The following is a 19,791-nucleotide window of genomic DNA, read 5'->3' on the forward strand; positions in this document are numbered from 1 at the left end:
ATACAGACGCCCTGAAGGAATGACTTGAGACAGCCTTGATATGCAGTGATGTATTCCCAGAAGGACAGGTGCCCGACGGTCTTTCTACTAGCTAAGCGAGGAAGTTAAAGATCGCACTAAAACAGAGCAGCCTCTGCAGATTCTGCTCTAAGAGGGCTCCGTGCTGGAGGTGCTGTATCAGGGTATCTAGGGGTTTGCACTGAGGAGGGGAAGGCCCAGGCATGCAGAAGAAATAGAACAGGAGGGATGGATACCAGGCAAGAAAGAACATTGAGTGGGACCAGACACCTCGGGCAGCCCAGGACAGGTCAACTAAACACTGCAACGTGGGGAGAGGCAGGCGAAGTACGCTCTCCTGCAGATTTCAGTAGTCCATCTTACTGTGACCAAACACAACCTGGGCAACATACCCGGGAGACGAGTGAGCATCTGACCAAAACAACTTCTACCAGCCACTCCCAAGGCCTCCCAGCTGCTGGGCCTGGTCCAAACAAACACCAGAAATAGCATTTCCCATGAGCCTTCCACTTCTGGGGAAGGGCCCATCACATGGGTCTCTACTCCATCTGCCTACAAGATTTCCAGCCTACTTGGAGAGCCGGGCAACCATGCGTGTGCACTCTGACCTCATCGATCCCAGCAGGGGCTGGGGAAGCATTTACAACTTCAAAGGTCCTGGTAAATGTTAGCCAGTGGCCTCCTCCCAACCCTCACCTCTCACCTCTTCACCCTCAGGGCCACCAGGGGTCAGGGACTGGGGTCACACCTGGCCAAGCCCCCAAATTCCAAGGCCTGTCATCCATCCAGAGTTTGAACACTGACTCCTCCTAGACACCTTCCCCGTCCCCAGATGTGGGCCTAGTGGCTGGGGAAGAACTGGCCCACGGAAAAAAGGGGACCCCTGTAAAAAAAAAAAGAGGATCCCCAGAAAAATGAGCTCCAGGTCGTACTGCACTGTGGAAGAAGTGGGTAGAGACCAATTCCTAGACCATCAGTTCGGCTGGTTTCGGTGACCTTTCCCTGACCCCCTGACCTGCTTAAGGCAGGGAGGCCGGTTAACTTTTACCAGCCTCCCTTGGAGTAGCTTGCTAAACAGAACCCAGAGGGAATGAGGTTCACAGAAGTGTCACAGCTCTGGACACACTCAGCCTGGCTGCCTCTACCCACCCCAAGTTTGGCAGGCCAGCCACCTACTCCTCCATGCCAGTTACAGGAAGTAGAAGAAGCAGGGCTCTGGGCCTACAAAAGCAGCCGAGAAGCCCATGCCCAGAGGATCTGCCACCACGCTGGACACAGGCTTCGGTCCCCACCCAGGCTTCAGTTTCCTCGGCAGACGGCTTCCAGGATGTTAGGGCCTCAGTTCTCAGGCAGGAGCAGAGCCTGCCCTACCATGATATAGATGCCCATGCAGGGGCATCCCCGAGAGCCTGGCAGGGCAGAGGCCGGAGACAGAGGTAGTAGCTCTGGGCTATGGCTACAGTGCTGGACCTCTGGGGACCACTACTCAGCCTGTGACAGGAAAATGGAGCCCGGTGGCACAGTTACTAGCCCTTACTTTTCTTTGGCCTTGCTCTTGGCTAAATCTCCCCCACCAGCTCCGATCTGAGGGGACCAGGCCCAGGTGAGCCTAGCAGGCTAAAGGCCAGAGCCTGCTTGGTGGTCTTAGAGCTAGCGTGTGAACTGGGAAGCAGCTAGCCTTCCTGTACCTCACTTTCTACCTTGCAACAAAAAGTGGAAGGAAGGGGTTTTGTTGTTCTGTTTGTTTTTTTTTTTCCTCTCTCTTCCTCTTCTCCCCTCTAATTCCAAGTTCCCATTGCTTCTGAGTTCTTCCACATACACCCCCTACCCCGTCCTTGGTTACCCCCACCTCCACCCCATTCTCCTCTCACCACAGAACTTAATAGTCAAGGAATTATCTGGCCTAATCCCTTTATTTAAAGAGCAAGGTCGCTGGAATCCAAGACGACCCGACTTGGCTTGGTGACCTTGGCCTAGATGCCTCAGGCAGAACCAGGCCTGCTGAGCAGTCTCTTGGCATTTTGTTCCCAGTGCGGTGCCAGCTCCAGCTTGCTGCCCAAACGAACCCCACCTCCTCACGAGGAACAGACCAAATCTCTTCCTGGCTTTCCAGGGCTCCCTGAGGGCCATTTCCTCTAATAGAGCTCACTCGCTGTCTCCCCAACAGGTACCAGGATTTGTATGGACCCAGGCCCACCTCAGGGAGGCCCCACACAAACTGTCTACACTTTCCACTCTCCCCGAAGCTTTCTCCCCATACACCTCCAGCCTGGCTTGGTTCTGCCCTCTTCCCTTGCCAAGTGTCTGGGTCCTGCTTGCTCACTTCAGGTTTTCATACTACTCATGAATCCAACCTCCACACACACACACACACACACACACACACACTTCACCTCTTCTACCAAAGTTATACGCTGTACTGTGCCCTGCGGTAGCCGAGCCTGGCAGTCTGAGGCAGAATTCTGGACCCAGCAGCCCCTGGCCATGGAGTCTCAGCAAGCTAGTTGAGTTCATTGTGTTGTGTTTCTTCCTCTGGCAAAAAGACGACAATGTGACCTTTTTTTTCTCCCAGCCAGCCACTGGTAGCGCAGCCTCTGTAAACACATGAGGTTACTAACGCAACACAATGGCACACACGTGTGTTTGCACGTGTACCACCCCTCATGAAGATATTCCTTCCCGCTGGGCCTTGAGTGTCTCTGAATTAAGTCCAACAAGGTGTTTTTTTAGCACCTTCTAGAAGTTGTGTTGTGGTGAAAGGGATATTCAGAAAAGCAATGGGTAGATGCATAAGAACTCAATGTCAAGAGCAATTCGGCCTTTGGGTGACCCAGCTTGTGACCTGCAATGCTGTCCTCGGGCATGGGGACAGGACTGGGGGATAGGGCATTCCTCCCCACAGGAGGCTGTTTCCCAAACCAAGAGCTCCTTCCCACCGCCCACTTGCTCCTCCCAGTGAATCCTTTACACTGTTGGCTCACCTGCTCTGTTTGGTACCCAGCTCAGACCCTTCCCTGCAGACAAAAGGCTTGGGAGTGATGGATGATGACAGTGACCTGCCACTGAACCCCCTCCCCCAATCTGGTCCTGCTGCTTCCCACAAGGCCTTGGGTACAGCAGCCTCCACCCCTATTTGAAATGCTGATGCCTGCTTCGTGGGCTACTTACTGGTTGCCAAACAGAAACTTTGCTATGTCCCCTACAGGATCCTCTCTAAATGTCTGGGCCACAGAATATCGGACTGTAATATTCTCACCAGATTCTGTTTGTGTGTGTGTGTGTGTGTGGTTCGGGCTATGAAACTAGACAGACCTGGGTTCAAATCCCAACTCTGCCATTTACAGAGTCTCCTCAGATTCCTATGGTAAAGAAGGGACATAGGGAATATTCCAAAGGATTGAGCTTATACATTGGGTGATGTATAAAGTCCTTGGCCCAGTACGGTTCCATTGCAATTACTCAATAAATGATATAGCTTCAGAGAGGAAAACTCGTAAAAGCAGTGGGATTGACACAAGGACCAATCAGACTCTACGACCTTAGGGTAACACTTACCCCAGATGGACTATGCACCAAGCCTGCCCTCACCTTATCCCCTACCCCTCATCATCCTGTCCACGGCTTTTTACTTAGCTTTGGCCCTGCCCAGAGCTTCTCTGGCTGGCTCTTTGGGGCAGGCCGGGTCCCCTGGAGCTGCCGCCTTTTCCATCTCAGTGCCGCCACCGGTCACTCAAGGGTATTTGCTGACTGTGCTTGCTGTCCTTGCAGAAGAATTTGTCTCCACGAAACCACCAGGCATTCTCATGCCATAACTTTAAAGCCATGTATTTATGAATTTACTTCAGTTTATTTGCCAAGTCCTCAAAAAAAAAAAAAAAAAAAGAAAGAAAGAAAGAAAGAAAGAAAGAAAGAAAGAAAGAAAAGAAAATTACCGGTGCCCCTGAGAAGTACTGAGCCTCTGCGCCCAGGGACTGAGCTAGGGCTCACGATGACGGCCTATGAAATAAAGAGCAGCCTAAAAGGGTGTCCTGTCGGGCCTCTTGCTGCCATTTTATACAGCGTTCAGTGAAACGCAACCCATGAGTGACCGTTACCTGGAGAGGTGAGCATACAGGGGCCTGAAGCTGTTGGTCACCCTCAGTGGTCCAGAACCAGCACCAAGGGAGCAGACAAGAAAAGAACAAGAACCATGCCAGCGCCCTCTTACAGCTGTGCCTGCTTCTGCTCGGTAAACAGTACTGGGCAAGAAGGGGCCCGGCATTTGAGAAAGCAGAAAAGAGTGCGTGACCTTTAATGCGTGAAGAGATTTGGCCTACCAGAATTCCAGCCCTGCCTTATCCAGCAGCCATCCAGAGAGAATTCGATTCTCTCTCTCCCCTCCTTTCCTCTCCCTCCCTTCTCTTCCCTCTCTCCCATATCCCCTCTCTACTCTCTTCTCTCTCCCTCTGTTTTCATCCACCTCCCCATTTACAGAGGATTTTGATGCCATCAGTAAGTGTAGTTCTAGCCCTCTTCATTGTAAGGGAATGGGGTAGCATCAGAGAAAGAGGAAAAGATCAGGAGAAGCGAACTTTGTACAGCCAGGCAGAGAGGTGCATGCCCAAGGGTTCCGAGTCTAGCCTGGGCTACAAAGCAAGAGCCTGCCTGAAAAGGAAGGGAGAAAGAAAATACCAGGAAAGCAGGATTAAAACAACCCCACTCAAGAGCCTCTAAGAGCGCTCCACCGAGAGCTGGCCCCAGGAAGGCAATGCGGATGAGGGCGTTTTTCCAGGCCCTGATTCCAGAGCCCTCGTGGGTCAAGGAAAGTTCCCCTGAACGAGCCCCATAGATGTGACTACATCTTGTACCGGATACTCAGGGCAGCAGCTGGCAAAGGGGTGTTGTGGACAGAGGGGTGAAGAGAGGGTTTAAGAACGAAGGAAACACGGGCCCAGCACTAGAAGGGCTCCTCTCTTCTCTCTTGAGCAAAATGAGCTGAAGGGGGGAAAAATGAGAAGGGGTGGGAGCGTGGTCCAAGCCTAGTGAGTCGCTGAGTGAAATTGCAGGGCCCTGCGAGGGATGATTAACAACCCTCCCGGTTTTCTGCTCCACAGCCATTACTCACCGCAAACCTGGGGCTTCTCGGTTACATAGCCCGGCACAGGCCGACCATTTTTTCCATTGACTGAAAACACATTCTGACTGAAAACAAACTTTGGATCCCCGAGGCTTGGCAGGCCCTGGGTCCTTCTCCATATTTAATCAACGGGAAGCTAAACACTTTCAATCTGCGATGGCTCATTTGGACGGGGTCTCGGGGCTTTTGCTCGGTGCCAGATATAATAACTCTCCTCTCTCTCTTTTCTAAGGCCTATTTTATAATTTTGCTGTTTTTCAATGTCAAGCCCATCTTTTGAAGAATTTTTATTGGATTTCCTGCTAGACTTCAACAAGGATTTTTCTTGCTTTGGCAGAAATATCAAGCATAAGAGGGAAAAACTCAATCATCATCTTGGAAAGTCGGGACGGTGCACGCGGGGAGGGGAAGGCCTTTGTCTGTCCAGCTTTCTAGAAGGCCCGAGTCCCTGTTGCCAGCTTCCAGGGTCCCTCTAACTTCTCAATCATGGGGTGAAGGTTGACAAGGCAGGGTGAAGATGATGGATGGGCACAAAGAGAAAGTTGGGGTTCGGGCGAGGAGTCATGAGTGTGGCAGCCAGCCAGAGGGTAGGTGCAGTCCTAGGAGATCCCAGAACAGGCTGTGATCCCCCTGGATGTGCCTGTTTGTAAAAATCATGGCAACACCCAAGGATGGAGGGACAGTCTCCACTTGGAGACAGCAGGACAGCTTTTAAAAGAGTAAAACCCAAGATTGGGTGAGGAGGCGGGGCCCACGGCACCGTTCAGCACACTGTCTGCACCCAGCTCAAGGCAGAAGCAGAGATGTCGTTTTCCTCTACAGAGATTATTCCCCAGGGGAAGCAGCTTGCCAGTGAATGACAGCTTTTGTTTGCTCATGTTTTCCTCTCCTCCCAGAGTCAACTTTCAGAATATTCCAGAACGTTCCTTCACACTCGGCTTTTTCTTTTCCATGGTTTTTTTTTTTTGGGGGGGGGGGGAGCGATTCTGACAGAGTATCTTCCAAAGGGGAAATAAAAAGCAGTTTGTTCCTTGCCCAGTGGTGAGACAAGGACAAAGGAACCCCGATGTCTCTTTCTCTATTTGTCTTTATATTTTACTTTTAACCTCTTAGGTTGAGACGTTTCTTGACCTGAACCACTATTAACGTCACAATTTAGAGAGTGCGGTCACGTGTTTGTTCATCTTTTTAGTCCCACAACAACCAGCTGAGAGAGATAGGGCATAATAGGGAACACTGGAAAAGGGATGAACCACCAAGACTCACAGATCAAATGACCTGCCCAAGTCTTATGGGTGGGGACTCAGTCATTAATCAAAGAAACCATCTTTTGTTCCTGACAGTTTTGAAGATTGAATCCACACTCTCACACGGTAGGTGCTCTACCCCTAAGCCACAGCCCTCTCTTCCCTTTGCCACTTCGTTCTCACTGAGTTGTCCTGGCTGTCTTTGAACTTGCCTTGTAGCCCCGCATAAGATTTGAACTTAAAAAGATCCTCCTGCCTCAGCCTTCCAAGTGGCTGGGATTGCGGGCCTGTTCCACTGGGGCACTGGTTTCTAATGTGCTACAGAATGCAGCATTCACTACAGGGAGAACCATGATCTTTTAACAAAAGTGCTCTTCCCCCTTTTCCGGAGGATGTTCCCCTGAGCAAATGACCTGAAAGTAAACACACTGAAAGCAGAAACGCCATAGCTCCCACCCCAACCCCGATCCACTCAGTGCAGAACACTTCTGCTGCGGGCCTAGTACAAAGCAGGCTCGCAGGACATCAAAGCACTTCTACGTCTTCTACCAGGAGTAAAGGACACCTAGAAGTCAGGTAAACCAGGTCACTTGTAGAACACGCAGTCGGCGCCCGGTCCTGCGCTAGGATATTGTAGGATTCCATATAAGGAAAAGAAACTGTCCCTACTCTGGAAGCACGTGCAGCCAAGCTTGGGCGGTAAAGTGAATAGACGAAAAATCTTAGAACCACAAAGAGCCTAGAGGTCATCCATCTAAGGGCCTCCCTTATCAATAAGGAGATAAGACAGATGGGGGACAAGTGTGCTGAGGACCACAGCTGGCCAGGGAGAACAGAGTGGCCAGGGGGATGCTCTAAGAAAGCGTAAAACTTGGTCTCATCCATGAAGAGTGTGCAGTACTGAATGAATGGGTTAAAAAAAAAAAAAGGTAGCTTGATTCCAGGGTGTCCATGACCCTGAAAGGGGTCCAGAGCACAGGACTAGGGGGACACAGAGGAGGGATCCAGGATGGAGGAAATTTGAAGGTTTATTAGCACAGGGAGAATGGCAAAGCTGGGGAGAAGTCACCAGAAAAGCTGGGTTTCAGTCCATGCTGACCAGTGAGGCCATCTCCCTATAGTTCCTTCCACACCTGTGCCTGCTCCACCTTCAGGAGAGCCTAGAGGAGACAGAGCTCTCAATTCATACTCTGCTCTGAGTTTAGTTCAAGAATGATGATGGCAGAGTTCTTCCTGGGCTACCATCTAGTCATCCTGACTCCCCTTGGCCTCTTCCGTCGTTTCTGCATCCACCCTACCCCCAAAGCTTACCCTGGTTCCCGCCGCATGACCTCGGTGTGGCCATCCAGGAGGTCCAAGGCTAGGACTGGCTTCCCTAAGCTGAAAGGGGAAAGAGTGGAGAGACAAGGGAGGGGACACTGTCTTGGAGGCTGCCTTGGGGGCCGGACCAGTGTGGGAGACAGGAGCAGTGAAGATGAGAACGTTTCTCCCAGGGTGCCAGAGAGGCTCCAAGAAGTGACAAGAGGAGATCTTGTTCTCCAGCATCCGGGGAGCCGAACGGAAGGGTGGGAGGACAGAAGGAGCACCCCCTGAGCCCCTGACCAGCTGCGGCTTGCTGCGTACCTTCACCCCTCTATGCTTCTGCACACACAGTAACTACCTGAACTAATTGTGATGCTAACCAAGAAGGCCTCTCTGTTTCCTTACATGAGGCTAGGAGGGGAACACAGCAGGATCTACATACCTACCTACCTACCTAGTCTGCATACCTACCAGACTACATACCTAGTCTGGGGTGTGGGTGTGGCAGCTGTTACAGCAAATGATTATCAAAAAAAAAAAAAAAAAGTCATTGTTGCTCTGCTTCTGAAAACAGCAAAACCCTTAACAGAAAGATCTTTGTCCTGGAACCCCGCCACACTCTGCAACCCCATCAGCAGCCCAAATCGCATCTCCTTCCGCCGTGAAAATATTCCTACTGCCACGTGAAGCCCGAAGCTCTCCAAGCCTACAGAACTCATCCTGACCTAATTTCCTAACGAAGGAAAAACCTGATCTGATGACCTTCTTTTCTCAAAGGCCCCGAGAATTGAAGCTTCCTACCTAACTTAGCCTCAACACAGACCCTCTCTCCACCCTCCCTCTTTCCTAATCTTCTCACAGTCCATCCACTCTCTGTCCATCACTGTCTCCACCGATCCGTTCTCCCCAGCCAGTCTCCCCGTCTGCCCATCCGTCCCTCCCCACCTTGCTCTTTCATTCACCCCAGGTTTTCACAGCCTCCTAGGGCTGCCCCCTTCCTTCTTTTCCTTCTGCAATCTTTCTTTGTTCTTAGCCCAGCCTCCTTCTTCTCCCTCCTCTTCTGTTTGAGGTTAAGAACATGCTATGGTATTCCATAAATTACTTGGCAAGAGAGGATGACAAGAACAAAGTGTAATTCAGATTAAAGTCGCCCTCCAGCTGAAATGATAGTTTATTAAATAAACGGCAATGCTGCCCATCAACTTTGCTGGCAACTGGCCCCCTTCTATTAATCTTCCTCGGGGTGATTTAGGATCCACCTGGGTCCTCGGAGAAGATTCTCCCATCATTTCCTTCCCATTTCTCTGGATCAGGCTGCTGGGCCCAGTGCAGTTGACAAATTCCCCAAGTAATCCCTCAAAAGATTGGAGAACGCTCGGAACGCTCCATTAAATTTATTCTCCATGCTTTAAGAGACCCAAACTATGTCCAATAAATAAGTGTCCCCGTGATTTACTGAAATGCTCTTCTGATTTAAAGTTATGGGGGGAAAATATAGAGCCCCTGGGAGCCCAAGCCCAGCCTGGCAAGTGAGAGCAGATGTGGGATTTCTGCCTGGGGAGGGGAGAAGAAGGGAAGACCAGCCTAACTGGTGGAGGTTTGGAAGTGACGGTGCCTGAACCCTGTTCTCGGCTTTAACATAAAAGGTCCCCAGTTGAGCATTCTTTCTCACAAAATTTATTGTAGTTGTAGTGAGAGGGGGAACCATCAAAAGAGTAATTCTGGCCCTTGTTTTGCACGGCTCTTTTGATAAATATGATACTTAGAAATATGCCTCCCACTAGACAGGAAAGCCATATAGTTAAAATGAAGTAATCTGTCAGTAAACTCACTAGACTCAAAGCCAAAATGAAACCTGTAAAAGGAGAGGGGGAAACAGGCTCCACTTGGAAAGGCTCGACCAAGCAGAGGAGAAGGTGGAGATTAAGAACTGTCCTTTATCCGGATATTTTTATCTGCAGAGTTAAAAGTGGAGATTTATTTTTAAAGGGGGCTATTTATGTTCCAATCTTCAACAGATGGGCCTGTGTTCCTGCCTCTCTCACGCAGCCCCAGCTCAGCAGAAACAGCTTCTCTATGCAACTCAAACTTACCCAAATGGAGGAGGTGGAATTAAAACTGGGGGGAGCAAGTGTAACCTTTGGAGCTAGTTCTGAATATCCAATCTGCTAACTACAGGGGTCAGGATAAACAAAAAAGAAAAACAATCACCTCCGTGTGTGCATTCTGTGGGGTGTGTGTGTGTGTGTGTGTGTGTGTGTGTTGCTTCCTACAGGGCTGGAAAATGGGTGCTAACAACAGTGCATGCCCACTCTTATTTGTGGTTTGGATGTGAGATGCCCCTCAAAGACTTTTTCCTTGAAGGCTTGGTCCTCTATGCAGTAGTGTTCAGAGAAAGGACAATTTAAATGGTGATTCGATTATGAAGGTGCTAATGTCACAATGGACAGCACACTTCCGAGTCTGTAGCTGAAAGGGCTATAGGCAGTAGAACTTTCTGGAGGAAGTGGGTCCCAGCTGTCATTAAATAAGCACCCCTGCTCCACCACATGGTCCCCCATGATGCGCTCCCTCACCACAGGCCAAAAGCAAGGGAGCCCACAGCCATGGACTGAAGCTCTCAAGCAGGCAAAACAGATCCTTGTCCTCCTGTAAGCTGTCTCTCCCGGGCATCTTGTCACATCGATGAAAAGTGAGTGACACATTCAAACAGAGCTTACTTCTCGACAAGTCCCTTCCACGCAGAAACCACCTACTTAGAAAGTGCCTGTCTCGCACGCTTGGTAAGAAAGCCTATTCGGAGTTAGTCTCCTGGAGAAGTTATTCCCCACATGTTTCTTACTCTTCTTTGTAACTATACCACAGGAAAACAGACTCGGTGGTTCCATCAGCAACTGGGCAAGATGGTCCAGAAGCACAGGCCACAAAGCCTTCAAGAAAAGCCTGGACGTTCCAGGACATTCTACCGCTCTCTGTCATTGGGCACTGGTCTGTGCAACTTCCCTAATGTCGTAGCCCAGGAATCCCTTCCCTTGGTTATGTCTGCTTCCCAGGGATTCCCCCATTCCTGTGACCAGACAATGTCTCATAGAATGAGAGGTTTTCACAATTTCCTTCCCCTGGTCAGAAGGCAGGAAGACCTATCTGCTCTTTACCTATATCATACTTAAACCCGCCCTCCAGGGGTGAGGGGCAGGAACAAAAAGACTGAGACTCATTGAGTTGCAAGTTGTCATATTCAAATTCCTCCCAAGTTGTTCTGTAATAAAATCCCCCTTAAGTAAGTTTAGGAAAGGAAAGAGGTAAAGGGAAGGTGGTATCCAAGGGTCTTAAACCTCATGTGACTCGGGGGTAACTCTGGCTTTGTCACTAGATGTGTGTGTGTGTGTGACCTGAAACCAACAGAATCATTGCCAGAAGCTCCATTCCTTATCTCTGTGGTTAAGGGTTGAACATCATGACCTCCTGATCCCCAAAACCCTGAGGTGGCTTCCCTCCTATGGGAGTGCTCCCTCCCCTCCTCCACCTCACTAAGCTAGTCTGGACAGAGCTGGAGGGTGTGGAGTTTGAGCGGCACCTGTGTTTACACTGTACAATCTGCAGTTTACTGTAATAAAATCATTTAATACAGTCATAATTTTTTTGGCAAGGGGTTGTGTTTATGGTGAGCAAGACAGAAAGGGAATGATTGACTCGAGCTGATTAAAACGATAAATCAAAAACAAAAGAGGGAGGACATGGGGAACACAAAGCCACCAGCAAATCCAATTTAAGACAAGTTTTGTGACTTTGAGGGAATGTGTCTGTCTGATGATGTGCCAGCCAGAGAGGTGGGGGCCTGGGGCAGAGGACGTGGAGGGACAGAATCCAATAGCTCCGCTCAGTGAAGTTTATCCTCTCAGAGGAGAGAAATGAGGAAATGGCTAGACAAGAATTCATTTCCTTGGGCCTTGGTCTTCAAAAAGGATTTAGAAGGAGATCTTGGGAATAAGCCTTCAGAATTAAGGTGTATGTTTGTGCATGTACATGTTCGTATACACACGCATCCGAGTAGGATAAATTGAAGACTGTGCTGGCTAGGTCTTTGACACAAGCTTGAGTCATCAGAGAAGAGGGACCCTCAGTTGAAAGAATGTTCCTATCAGATTGGCCTGTGGACAGGCCTCTGAGGCATTCTCTTGATGAATAATTGGGTGGGCAGCCCAGGGGTGAACAGTACCACCCGTGGACAGATGGTCTGTATTAAGAAAGGTTGAGGAAGGCCTGAGGAATGAACTAGTAAGCAGTGTTCTTCCACGGCCTCGGATTCAGTTCCGGCCCTGACTGCCCTTCGGTGTGACCTGTGGCCTGAGAGCTGTAAGCTGAAACAAAGCCTTTCTTCCCCAAGTTTCTTTTGGCCATGGTGTTTTATCACAGCAATAGAAACCTAACTGAGACAAAGACTGTACCTGAAGCTCCATGGCTAAGAAGGATTATCTAAGGTCTCAAAACCTTTCTTCCACCCTTGCAAACATTGTGCTAGCAAACCTGCTACATGCTGGACCCTGTAGGGCAGGAAGGTTATACAGACAGTCCACCATCCGATGATGACAAAGTGCCCATTCAGGTTTAAGAACCACTTAGGCTCCAGAGAGAGAATGGAATCATGATGTTGTAGACACATGTTCTTGTGGTCATTTATTTCTATATGAATTAAGCACTATGCTTCCTGAGAAAGAAAGTCCCTAAGTCAGGGGTTCTCAACCTTCCTGATGCTGCCACCCTTGAATACATCTCCTTATCTCGTGATGAGCCCCAACCATGAAATTATTTCCACTGCTGCTTCATAACTGTAATTGTGCTACTGTTGGGAATCGTGGTGTAAATATCTGTGCTTTCTGATGGTGTTAGGAGACCTGTGTGGAAAGGTCATTTGGGGGTTGTGACCCAAAGGTTGAGAACCACCGCCCTAAGTAAACACTTCTCAGTCCTCCCACGTGATCACTGCTGTAAGTTCTAACTGGGCCCAGGAAGGTTTACCGTGGTCACTGTGGACCACGAGTATGCCACTAGAATTTATTTACCTGCCAGGAGCCACACGTCCTCGTTCTGGTTGGTCTCCTTTCAGAAGGAGCAATTACAATCACCATCACCGTATCTTCTCTGCCAGTTCAAGACTCTTCTTGCCCTCCGTTGCACTTTTATTGATCAAGTTAGCCTGATTGGATAGTCTAGATCCTCCTCTTCGACCACACCCATGTGCCTATGTCAGGCTGTGACTCTTGTGCTTGTCTCTTTAACATCAGCAACTGGTATTTGCCAGAGATGCCTCAGCACAAATCTCCTTCTTCTCTGTCCCCTGCTGGGTGTCAGTAGCTTTATGTGTGCTGATGACCTGAAAAGACTACCAACTTCTCTTCCAGCTTTCTCATCGGTTGGTATAAAGCAGACAAAGCTAGAGCTAAGTGGGATTGTCTGCTTTGCTTCCTGATTGAAGAACTTTGCTCCAAGCAGCAACCTTCAACCTCACACAATCTTTAGCCATGCATGAGGCTGGTGAGAAATTCCCCAGATGGTAACAGCTCATGATGGTCAACAGAGTGGCAACAACCACACTTTACCCTCTTTGTTAAATACACAATCCATCTGTTGGGGACATGAGCCCACAGTGATCACTAACTTCCAATGATGCTGCATTCCAGAGATAAGATCCCATCTTATCTTCATGGGCATCCCAGTGGTACCTTCGTTGCGTCTTCAAAGACCAGGGATTCTATCAAGCCAACAACTGTATATGATGGGACCAATAAACATCATAATCTCAGAACCATTGCTACTCTCTTCTTTACAGTAAACTGGACAACTTGACCTAAGACGGGGTTAAATAGAATATCATGTTGGTGGATGAGAATCAACTAGTCTTCAGATAGTGGTATAGGGTGAGATCTTATGGGCCAAATGGCTCAACTCACACCTGGAACATGAGTCAAGGTGTTGATGGCTGTAAATATGAGTCATTTCCCGCTTAAGGAAGGAGAAAGCATAATGCTATCTACTTCCCACCAAATAGTTCTAGGAGAGACAAGGGAGTTTGGTACTGGAATCCTCCGTCATCATTGTAAACATTCTGCATCAGCAAGGGCAAGATCATGGGTGAGTGGCAGCAAGTGCTTTGGGGGGATATTATATATATACATATATATATTCTATAATATATAATATATATAGCCACTGTGCTAGCATGGGGAGAGGGGTGATCCTGCCAGCATGAGCATCATTCTGAGTGCTCCTCCCACAAAGGACTAGCTGAGTTCTAAAGCAATAGTGGGGCCAGGCTTCACGTCCACTCCCCTCTCTTCCATAGAACTAAAATTTTAACATTATGGAGTCCATCCGGGTCTTTTGATCCAGGAAGCTAGGGTTCTGCTACCTCTGAATTTCTGAACATTTGCTGCTCTGGTCTTTACTGAATACTAATAGCCATCCAAGTCAATAGCTTAATTGCTCCGAGCTATATTGCCAAGTTCAAAACACACTATCACAAGAATGCAAGGGATCTACCATGTGTTGCACTTACTTGTAAGTTGTGAAGGATGAGAGGTAAAATATTGTTTCCTTTAGGATAGAGATGTCTCAGCCCCCAAAGTTTGGAGCCCCCAAAACTCCACTCAGATAAGCTCTTGTACATTGGCAGAATTATCTCCCACTGTTTACAGCTCATGTGTCTTATGAATTCCTCTAGTATAATCACTGCTTCTTTTTAATCTGCAACATGACTCTTAAAATAGCAGCAACACAATGACTAATATACTAATCTATTGGAATATCCAGACGGCCAAGGTCTCTTAGCCTTTGACACAGAGCAGAAGAGTTCATGCAGCTCTAGGCCAAGTCACAAATGGACACTGTCATGATCTCAGGTGGCAGCTCTTTTGATCCTCCTCCTTTACAACTATGGAAAAATGTGTTCACCAGACTGATGGCCATACACCCTGTGCCTTAGGCTGTGGGATCTGTCTGCAAAGACCGCATCTGGAAAAGCAGTTGTAACCAGGGCTCCTACTTAGTTGAGTTCACTGTCATCCTCCAGAGTCCATCTGGTTTCTGTGGGGACCAGATTGATGAACTAAAGAAGAAACAGTGAAAACAAAAGCCCTACATGGTTTAGTTGTTTTTATTTTAATAGCACTGACTTCTACCATCTTTCCCATCAGAATACAATGTTGGCTCTTATTTATTATTTGGAGCAGAAGGTGGGGGACACAGTCAGAGGCCATTTAACCATTCCCATTTCGATAGCTCTTCCCAACAAGATAAAGAGCCAAAGTTAGAATCCTGCCTGCTCCCACGTCTATTTCAATTATTTCTCAAGGAACACAGTGGGGGGAAGTGTCTGAGATCCCAGGGATCCCAGAGTGAATGAAACTTAGCCAGAAAGACTACACTGATCTGTTCATGTCCCAAGTGTCATTGTCAACTCAGATCCTGTCTCCAAAAGTCATTGACAATTCTGAGTCGTTCATGACAGTAGTCCCTGAGATAAGGATATCCAAGTACACGGTCACATGTGCCTTTGAGAAAGCATTGAAGAAATCATAGACACCGTATTTACTATGGTATCTCATGACTTTGAGAAAGCATTGAAATTATAGACATCATATTTGCTATGGTATCATGGGGTCTTTTCCTCTGGAGACCTGATCTCTCTTTCAGTTGATGTATCCCAGGTCCAAACACTGGCTCAGGTCTAGAGACAGGGCAAGAAAGCATAACTTACCAGGACTCCGGCCTCACACCCCTGAGTAATCACCTCTTTTGCTTGTATAGATTCTGCAATACCCTTGTGGAACATTCAGTTTGGCTATCTTGCCCCTAGGGGCATTTTATAGTAATTATTAATAGGTCTCTGTGACTTCTCACCTTGCTCTTCATGATGCTTGTGCCTACTTTGCTTCTGATTATTAACTGGTATCACTTGTCCTTTCTTATTCATGGATCTTTCCAGTCATGTTAGTATAAGGCAGTGAAATCCTAGAGCAACATCCTATGTCATTGTTCCTGCCCACAGATGATCTGTCTCTTAGTTTTTCATGACACTTGGCGATTAGGATACAAACGTTGATAAATAGGGTAGCATCTTGGGACACCTCCTCCTGTGGGTTCTTAGATCATCAGTGGAGGATGTTCTAGCATGGTAGAACCACTCCGGCATATCCACTTCTATAATTCTGCTGATTCATTCTAGAGCATGGGAGTTCTAGGGCTTCTACTTCATTGAACATAGTCCTTCTCCATGTTAAGTTCAGTCTTCCAGTCCTTATTATGTGGTTACATCCTGACCTAGAACATGTTCCCATAGGAAAAACAGACCAACCCCCACCCCATCCTTCCCTGTGTGTTTTCTATCTGCTGATCTAGCATGCTTATAAGCAGGCCTACATACTCACAGGGTCCCGGCATGGTGCATGGTGGGTAATCTTGCAGCTCCTTGGGATAACGTCCTTTTCCTCCACAGCAGACACAGTACCTTTGTAAACAGCTTGTTTTATGTCCCCTTATGCCTAGTCCTAAGCTGGTGGCCAAGATGGAATGAAAATTAAGTCTTGTGGGAATCGACATTGTCTTGGACGGCAGAAGTGTCTTCATTGGCTTCAAGCAAGTGGGAATCGTTACCCTTGAACTCTAAGGAGGTGAACTGCTTCCAGGATGCCATGTGGCTCAGAGGAGATTAGTATTCAATATCTCTTTAGGACACCAACTCAAATGTCCCCATTCCAAGCTTCAGAACCATTGGTTCCCAGGAGAAACTGATTGGGGCGTAACAGATCAGCTACAACTAAGATCTCAGCTTTCTCTGGAGCTCTACCATCCTAATGCCAAAGCCCTGAGCCTAACCCTTGCCTCTTTCCACCTTCTAACCTTAAGCGGTAGGATTCTTGTGTTACCTGCAGAAGTCCCTTCCTTTAAGCTGATGATCAAGCTTTCATTTCCTGCCACAGGTGCACTAACTGCTAGGTTCCTTCCGTCCTTTTAGTTGCCACTGTCCCCAAGCCCCTCAAATACCTGAGACATTATACTAGCCTAAATATATAGCCTTCTTTCTATAGCCCAACCTGCTTCTCACCTGTCCTAGATTCTACTAGGGCATTCTGTTTACCTTCAGAGACAGGACCCTCCTGGGATGTTGGGAGATGGGTCATCTATCTCCTAGGTCCTGTTTAAGCATCTGCTTCCCAGCACCTTGTCCCATACCCAGTGTTCCAGGAAACAGGCTTTCAGGTGTGATTTGCCTGGAGTGACTCACTGGGAAGTGATTTGGATAGAATGAAGGAAGCAGACTGGCTAGAAGTTGAAGTCAGTCTGCTGCATGTAGGGGCAAACAAGGACCTTAGCCAATCTCAAGGAGAGTTCTGGAGCCAGGAGGGTGTTCAGAGACAGCCCACGTTGAGACAAGAGAACCAGATCCTTAAATAACATATGCCAGCCTGCTAGATAAGGGCTTCCTTTAAGAAGGGGACCCAAACTGTATGAGACAGTCCGCCTCCCTCACCAGCAATGGCCAGAAAGGAGTTAAGCCGTTGCCATCCCAATGCTTCCAGTAGCTATGGGGCCTTGGTCTCTATAGTATCTGGGTCATGCATAATCTCTTATTACAACCTTCAGACTCATGCAATCACAAAGGTGTGTGAAATATCTATGCACAACTTTCAGCCTCTGCCCCCAGGCAATGGCAGGTGACAGACTTGATAAGAGAGCTCTGTTCAGTGAGTGATCTTGCCTCACGTGGACCCTCACCTAGTAGATATTTCAGTCATAGCAAAAGAGGTGGGGTGCAGGGGGCTTTACTTCTCTTTCCTATTTCCAAGACAGTACAGAATAAATGACTGGAAGCCCCCCAAATTCATATATTGAAACATAACCCCCAAGGCCATCCTGGTGTTTGGAGGTGGACTGTTTGGCTTGTCATGAGGGTATGAATGAGACTCCTCATCAAGGAAACCCTGGAATGATAGTTTATATCTCTCAGTGTGTAAGGATCCAGGAACTAGGAAGCAGGTTGTCCCTCAACATCAGTTCTACCCATGCCTTCATTTTGAGATCCACAGTTCTAAGTCCTGAGGAACACATATTGAAGCCACCTGGACTACAGTATCCTTATGACAGGAGTCCTGATGACATCAGACACACCCAAAGCACACTCGTCCATAGACACAATGCTTTATCGCTAGTCCATGACCTAAGCGATGGTCAAATATCTAACTGAAATTTATGATATACTCTCAGACTATGTCCTTCTGCCCACCTGCTCATCAGGCATGGAGAAGGTCAGGGGATACATGCGATGCTAAAAAGGAAAGCTGTTCGGAGTTAAGACACACAGACACACACGTGTATACATGCAACAACAGATGGGAGAGGATAACTCTGGGACACTGGAAGAGATGATTGCATCTGTTGAGTGTGTTTTATGTGGCAAGCACACTTCGAGACCCTTCACACTATTTCAGCTAAACCTCGGAACTTTATCAAGAAGGTTCTCTGGCGCAGGGTAGCTGATGTGCCATCCAAGGTTACACAACTAATACACAGATGAACTGATTTCCTAATGAAAATTTCTCTTGGTCTGAATCCCATGCTTCGCCATCAAATACCGTTCTAAACATGTACACTGTACAGCAAGCATTACTGCCCTCCCTTCTGCCCCACAAAGGCCACATGGAGCCATCTGAGAATCATTCTTATCCACACCAGCCACTTCCACATTCTTTGATGTGTGTGTGCATGTGAGTGTGTGTATGCATCTTTGTGTGTGTGTGTTATGCTGTGTGTGTGTGTGTCATGCTATGGGTTAAACCTGGATCCTCATACATGCTAGGTAAGCACTAAGGCCAAGCCATATCACCAACCCTCATTTTACTTTTCATCTTGAGAAAGGGGCCCTGAAGTTCACTGTGTAATCCAGACAAGGTAACTCAGTCCTCTTGGGCCAGTCTCCCAGGTATCTGGAATTGCAGTCCCGTGTCCCCAAGTCAGGTCCATTTCTTCCTTGCTTAAATACGGCGTTTTCCTATTTGCTATTCAATTATATTTTCAGTAAGAAAATGATGAAAGCACCAATAGAAGCTCCAAACAGCCTGTGCAGTGACTTAACCACAATTGTCAAGCTTTTCTAATATCAAGGCCAGGACGCTCCACGATCTAAAACATTCTCCCAGATAACTAGAGTCTACTTCTCTAAAAACCATAACTTTTTATTAAGCTTCCTACAATTTCCACACACGCTTCCCTCCATCCTTAAATAGGAGTGATAAATTATAGAGCACTAACTAATGTTTATCTTGCAATAATGTCTCCTGGGATTGCTGAGATAAACGGTCCCAGGCAACTGTGCCTTTGCGGTTCACGACAGCCCTAGAGTCTTCCTGGCTCTTCCTTTAATGCTGGCCACCTCTCACTGCCAGCCATGTGATCTGTCTACATCAGTTTCCATTTTGTTGTTTCTACATAAAATGGGTTTGGAAACAAAGCAAACAGGTTTGTTGGGACTGCATGCTAAATAGTAGTAACTAGATTGGAAGCTAGTGTCTGAGGGCCTCTTCCTTGGGAAATCCATGAAACTGTAGTCCGTTTCTATAACTCAAGAATAATTTATCAGACACACACTGTACTATGTGTTGGGGACACAAAAGAAAAGAAAACAAACAAAAAATAGGCACCACCTGCACGTTCATCTCCCAGTTCCATCAAGGCTTATAGAATTCAGGGCTATCTTGGGCTATACAATGAGCTCAGAGCAGCCTGGGCTATATAAAGGGACCCTGTCTCAAGAAAAACAAAACTGACAGAGAACCATGTCCTTTGCATTGTGTTGAGATGGAGGTAAATTGGTAATATCCATCCTTTACTCAAATGCCGTTTGCGCTCACTTATCGGCTTTGGCGGTCCATGGAGCAAGGTTGGTAGATTCATTCCCCACAGAGGACTCGTCTGTCCTGTTAGTGGTAAATATCCTGCTTCTGCAATCTGTTAGCACAAAGGAAGGTGGGTAGTTCCATAATTCCAGCACACTGTGGATTAAACAGCCTACGGTGCGCTGTTCCGGAAAACTAGCTGCCATCTACACCACTG

At 47.8% G+C, this 19,791-nt stretch overlaps 1 long non-coding RNA gene across 2 annotated transcripts in view; it reads right to left on the minus strand.

The window, feature by feature from the left end:
- Positions 1-19,791, minus strand: part of LOC126504477 (uncharacterized) — a 140,624-nt gene that overhangs the window by 83,923 nt on the left and 36,910 nt on the right. The gene's annotated exons all lie outside the window — the stretch shown is intronic.

The sequence above is a fragment of the Alexandromys fortis genome, unplaced genomic scaffold (genome assembly GCF_014885135.2).
Source record: "Alexandromys fortis isolate MF-2015 unplaced genomic scaffold, M_Fortis_MF-2015_v1.1 scaffold_55, whole genome shotgun sequence".
In the NCBI taxonomy this organism is placed as follows: Eukaryota; Metazoa; Chordata; class Mammalia; order Rodentia; family Cricetidae; genus Alexandromys; species Alexandromys fortis.